The sequence below is a fragment of the Palaemon carinicauda genome, chromosome 28 (assembly GCF_036898095.1).
Source record: "Palaemon carinicauda isolate YSFRI2023 chromosome 28, ASM3689809v2, whole genome shotgun sequence".
NCBI lineage: Eukaryota > Metazoa > Arthropoda > Malacostraca > Decapoda > Palaemonidae > Palaemon > Palaemon carinicauda.
The window spans coordinates 73552796-73559551 of NC_090752.1; the positions used below are offsets into that span (position 1 = coordinate 73552796).

The window sequence follows — 6756 nt, forward strand, 5'->3', positions numbered from 1 at the left end:
TTGCGGTTTCCACTTATATCAGTGTGTAAATCTGTTATTGGTTAAATTAATCTGTTCAACGAATTGTGTTACGTCAAGATTGTACTGTATCGTATCAACGGGGTGATCGGCGTCTACAGTACAAGTAAGTATTTTGACTAGCAAAGTAGTCAGCTCGGTCAACCAAAAGGTACAGGTTAGCTTGAAGCATTAGCTTCTTGAACTTTGAAAATGATTGTTAAGGTACGTTGGGGAATTTTCTGGCTGACTTGCTAACATTTGCTATAACCGTTGTTCTTATGTAACCCACCTTGCATATGCATATATATACCATATTTACCTATGTTTATGAGTTACTGGAATTATTAGGTTAAACTGAATACCTAGGCCTAGGCCGTGATAGTCGTATGTAATTTGTTTAGTTGAATATTCGGCCTAGCTTATTGACAGTAGGTTTTTGCTAGATGGCGTTATGTAACTTTGTTAGACATTAGGTCTAATAAAGTTTACATGTGTTGTGGGAGAGGTTAAGAAACCTTTAACTACCCTAAGCCGTTGACAGGTTAGAATAAAATTGTCGAATTAAACGGCAGAGATGACTCCACTGGGTTTTTGAAGACGTCTTGATCATTATCTTCACCAATTAAGGATTAATTTGTTTAAAATAGGAAATTCATTGCACTGACCCCCCTATCAGTTAGTTATTTTCGCTATCTGAGCTTTAGGTGTCAGTCGGTAACCCCCCTTTTTTGAATAAGTTAGTCATTAGGTATAGTCATTTTAGATTTTTTAGGTTTACATATTCTAAGTTGCCGCGTAACATTTTAAATATTGTTCGTTAACAGTTATTAGGATTGCGTTATCGTGGTGTATATATATATATATATATATATATATATATACGTACATATATATATATATATATATATACGTACATATATATATATATATATATATAGGTATATGTATAGGTATATGTATGTGGATATGAACGTATATATATATATATATATATATATGTGTGTGTGTGTGTGTGTGTGCGTGTGCGCGCGTATATGTATATATGTAATTATAGATACATACATACATACTTACTGCATACTATGAATATGTTCTCTTAGTAGAAGCTTCGTTATATTTGGCCGTGGCCGTTTTCTGTTTTTTTTTCTTTTTTTTATAAAACTAATAACAATTACATTAATATTATTTCCATCTTCTTAGTGTCGTGATTCTGTATACTTACTATGATTTATACACAACTTTTGAGGCCTCGTTCATTTTTAATTTTCAATAAGTAACGAGATGAGAGGAAATAATGTTTGGCGTTTGTATACAATTAAATTATTTTGCTTGGTGTAGTAAATTTTTAAATTAATGCACACTTCATGTAATGCAAGTTACTTTATGCAAGTCAGTTCGGCTGCTGTTTTCTAGTTGGGAGATGTGCTATGATCAGCCCCGTTTCCCATAAAGGCGGTCAGTAAATGACGTTAAGTAATGCCTTATCCATCGGAATATGTCTTTTGCATAAATGACGTTGAATTATCTTGAACATATTACAGCTCTGTTAAACGTAGTTTTCACTGGAAAAACAGGTTATCTGCATCGAGTAGTGTCAAGTAATCTGTCCAGAATAGTATCATCCAGTGTGGTGTACTAGGTATGCAGTTAATTTCAACAGTCCCTCCTTCATTATCCTTAAGCCACGTTGACACTCACGAGTACAGTGTTCGTACAGAGGTTCCACAATGCTCATGTTTGGTCCATGCAAGTGTCAAGAACGTGGAATAACATTTTTTGAACATGCATGCGTCATTTTATTAAAGTTTAAAATATTCTCTCCTCTTGAAGACTTTAATAACTGACAAGAAGCATTGCGTGGCATTGCGGTTATAAAACTCGTGCGAGTGTCAATACTGCACAGTTTCATTCAAGCACTGGGGGAATTGTGGAATGATCTTCCTTATATGGGGGTTGAATTGGTGGAACTTTGAAAGTTCAAACACATGCAAATGCATGATTTAATCTTGAGCAGGTTGACACAAGTCTCGTTTTATGGTATACCTGTACAAGTTTTGTATTCAACATAGTTGTTTTTAAATTATTTCTTCGTTACTTTTATATTTCCTTTCCCTGTTTGGGCACTTCGGCTTGTAGTATAGTTTTATATTTTTCTTATTTTTTTTTGTCTTAGCTAGTAATATAATGTAACAATGGATTGCTGGGTTTTGTTCACTGGTTTCAGTAGGCTGATGCTGTGTCTCAGCTAGTAATGAAATGTAACTATGGATTGCTGGGTTTTGTTCACCGGTTTCAGTAGGCTGATGCTGTGTCTCCGCTAGTAATGAAATGTAACAATGGATTGCTGGGTTTTGCTCACCGGTTTCAGTAGGCTGATGCTGTGTCTACGCTAGTAATGAAATGTAACAATGGATTGCTGTGTTTTGCTCACCGGTTTCAGTAGGCTGATGCTGTGTCTCCGCTAGTAATGAAATGTAACAATGGAATGCTGGGTTTTGCTCACCGGTTTCAGTAGGCTGATGCTGTGTCTCCGCTAGTAATGAAATGTAACTATGGATTGCTGGGTTTTGCTCACCGGTTTCAGTAGGCTAATGCTACGGTTTCTTCTTGATATCCATTTCATTTCGGTTGACGCTTATTGGTATTACTTGTGGTATCTCATAATTTGTCATGTTTCTTAAGTGAGTTTTCAGTGTACATGCTCACTTGCTTAGAAGCGTTTTTTTTCCTTTATGAAGTTTATTGATTCCGTTGCTTATTTTTTATCACATAACTTCAGCAAGCTCAACGCAAACTGTAATAACGACAGAGCTTGGGAACTAAAACATTTGATTAATTTCAGGTTCTTTGGTTTTGATATATAAAGACGTTAACCTTCACCGCTGATATGAAAAGCTTAAAATATAAAAGGTAAAAAAGTTACCCACAAACGCCGTGACTTAACTTCTAGATTCAGCGACATTTTGCAGGTCTTTCTAAATGCACTGTGAAATGACTGATATATATTTCTTGATTCAATCTCCAGTTATTCTTAGAATTACATAGGCTACCTTAGAATTTCATAGAGGGGAATAGTGTTAGAGTGGGATAACGGAAAAATGGGACTAATTAAATGATTCTTTAAGAGGGCTCCTTTTGAAATTTTCTTCTTATGAATAGGCCTATTGTCTAACGCGAATGACGTCTATATAATTATGTATGTGTATGTAAAACTCACTAATATGCAAGACATTGGTCTCGTCAGCTAACTCCTTAAATGCAGTTACCACTAGATTTAAACTTTATGTAGGGCCACTGATGGCATGATTGCTATCTTGCCTTTCATTTGAGGGTTTCGAACTTTATGTAAGGTAGAAATTTATTTTCGCATATATTGGATTTATTATATGTTTTCCATACATATATATATATATATATATATATATATATATAGATATATAAATATGTATATATATATATATATATATATATATATATATGTATATATATATATATATAGATATAAAGATAGATAGATAGAGAGATGTATACTTACAGAAAATTTCTTCGGAAATGTCTACTATACAGTTTTGGGATGAGGTTATGAAGTTTATAACCCCCCCCCCCCGGGCCTCGTCACTTCTTTGTAATCTTCCGCTTTTGAATATCTGGTATTTAATCCATGGGGTCATGATGATATAAGTTTGTGTGCCCTTGCTGAAGCTGTGATACGTTGTCATTATAACATGGCCTTCGTATTCATGTGAGCTATGATTGGAGGGTGGGGGGTGGGGTGGCGGTAGGTGGGGTGGCGGTAGGTGTGTGTAAGGGGATGCCATGCTCCCCCATATCATTTAAGGGTTTTTTTCTTTTCTTTTTTTTTGGCGCTAACTATATACGTAGTTGTTCGGTTTATAGCCATTTAGCGGTTTAACTTCTTTGCTGCACATTAGCGGCGCGTAATTTAAAGGGCGAAAGTCCACTTTTCAGTGGAACGTGTTTAAATCATTCCAGTTCCCCTGAGAATAGAACCAGGCAAATAGCTGCTGATGAGTAGGAGCTAGACCTATCGGCTCTCCAAAACAACCCATCCTTAGCTCGCCAGAATGGTGAGGTTACTCTAATTTAAGGACTTTTTTTCTGGTCCTAGACGGCAGGAACCCTGCGCCTTTATTGTCAAATCCATACCATCGGAGCACTTGGAGAAAAAGTCTTCAGTTTCCTCTTGAAAGCCTTAATATCTTCAGTCTTTTGGAAGTCTACTGGGAGCTTATCGTATAGTCTTGGGGCCGCATATTTAAATGTCCTAGAGCCTACAGTGGACATACATCTAGCTTCTAATATTTTGAAACTAACTGTAATGCACAATAAGTAGCAACTCTTAGACACATAGGACGCCCGGTTCTGATAAAATTTATCTCTTGTTTTATAGGCAGTCGGTGTAAATCAATTAGTGTAGGAGTGATCCTTTCTCGGGATGGGACGTCGTAAATATGTCTTGTTCCTTTGTTTATTATGTTTTGTGATTTCCTAAGTTGTACTTTTGGTAAGTTGTGGTAGATGGAGTTACAGTTGTCAATCCTGATAATAACAGTGTATCGCAAGTTTCTTAACAGTATCTTCATCCAGGTATTTCTTTATGAAAGCAATATTTCTCACGATTGCGTGCAGATTTCACTACATTTTTTTTTGTTTATTTGGGCATTGAAATAAATTTAATCAGATACTTACTATTTATGGAGGCGGAGTTATATGTTTATTTGATTATCACCCAAGTTTCTTAGGCTGTTTTTGTTTCTAACCACCATTCTAACTCGGTTTTATTTTGATTTGATTTTAGTTGGAGGATTGTCATCTATTCCCTGACAGTGGCAAAAATTTGGTTTAAAGTTTCAGTAGTGTCGTCTATATCATGTATGTAGAAGTGAAATTGTGTATCGTCTGCAAATAGTTTGAACTTCACTCCATGCCTTTGTATTATTATTATTATTATTATTACTATCCAAGCTACAACCCTAATTGGAAAAGCAAGATGCTATAAGCCCAGGGGCTCCAATAGGGAAAAATAGCCCAGTGAGGAAAGGAAATAAGGAAATAAATAACTGAAGAGAACAAATTAACAATAAATCATTCTAAAAAAAGTAATGTCAAAAGAGATATATCATATATAAACTATTAACAACGTCAACAACGAATATGTCATATATAAACTATAAAAAAAAGAAAAAAAAAGACTCATGTCCGCCTGGTCAACAAAAAAGCATTTGCTCCAACTTTGAACTTTTGAAGTTCTACTGATTCAACAACCCGATTAGGAAGATCATTCCACAACTTGGTAACAGCTGGAATAAAAATTCTAGAGTACTGCGTAGTATTGAGTCTTATGATGGAGAAGGCCTGGCTATTAGAATTAACTGCCTGCCTAGTATTACGAACAGGATAGAATTGTCCAGGGAGATCTGAATGTAAAGGATGGTCAGAGTTATGAAAAATCTTATGCAACATGCATAATGAACTAATTGATCGACGATGCCAAAGATTAATATCTAGATCAGGAATAAGAAATTTAATAGACCGTAAGTTTCTGTCCAACAAATTAAGATGAGAATCAGCAGCTGAAGACCAGACAGGAGAACAATACTCAAAACAAGGTAGAATAAAAGAATTAAAACACTTCTTCAGAATAGATTGATCACCGAATATCTTAAAAGACTTTCTCAATAAGCCAATTTTTTGTGCAATTGAAGAAGACACAGACCTTATATGTTTCTCAAAAGTAAATTTGCTGTCAAGAATCACGCCTAAAATTTTGAAAGAGTCATACAAATTTAAAGAAACATTATCAATACTGAGATCCGGATGTTGAGGAGCCACCGTCCTTGACCTACTTACAATCATACTTTGAGTTTTGTTAGGATTCAACTTCATACCCCATAATTTGCACCATGCACTAATTTTAGCTAAATCTCTATTAAGGGATTCACCAACCCCAGATCTACATTCAGGGGATGGAATTGATGCAAAGAGAGTAGCGTCATCTGCATATGCAACAAGCTTATTTTCTAGGCCAAACCACATGTGATGTGTATATAGTATGAAAAGTAATGGGCCAAGAACACTACCCTGTGGAACACCGGATATCACATTCCTATACTCACTATGGTGCCCATCAACAACAACTCTTTGAGATCTACTACTTAAAAAATCAATAATAATGCTAAGAAACGACCCACCCACTCCTAACTGTTTCAGTTTGAAAACAAGGGCCTCATGATTAACACGGTCAAAGGCAGCACTAAAATCAAGGCCAATCATACGAACTTCCCGACCACAATCAAGGGATTTCTGTACTGCATTGGAGATTGTAAGAAGGGCATCACATGCTCCAAGGCCTTTCCGAAAACCAAATTGCAAACTAGGGAATAGATGATTACCCTCAGCAAACCTATTAAGACGTTTTGCCAGAAGACGTTCAAAAACTTTAGATAATATGGGAGTTATGGAAATTGGGCGGTAATCAGTGGGACTTGAGCTACCACAAACACATTTACATAGAGGAGTAACATTACCAATTCTCCAACAAGTGCTAAAAGCTCCTCTTCTTGCTAACTTGCGTAAAATAACAGATAACTTTGGAGCTAAGAAATCTGCTGTCTTTATAAAAAACAAAGGAAAAATACCATTAGGGTCTACACCTCCATAAGCATCAAGGTCCATCAACAGAGCTTTAATCTCACGAGATCGAAAAGCTAAACTAGTTAGTTTAGCCTCAGGAAA

At 35.8% G+C, this 6756-nt stretch overlaps 1 long non-coding RNA gene across 1 annotated transcript in view; it reads left to right on the top strand.

The window, feature by feature from the left end:
* Positions 1-6756, top strand: part of LOC137622096 (uncharacterized) — a 123609-nt gene continuing 116853 nt past the window's right edge. Inside the window, exon 1 of the long non-coding RNA XR_011040360.1 lies at positions 1-124. This is a non-coding gene — a long non-coding RNA (uncharacterized lncRNA). The remainder of the gene's footprint in view (positions 125-6756) is intronic.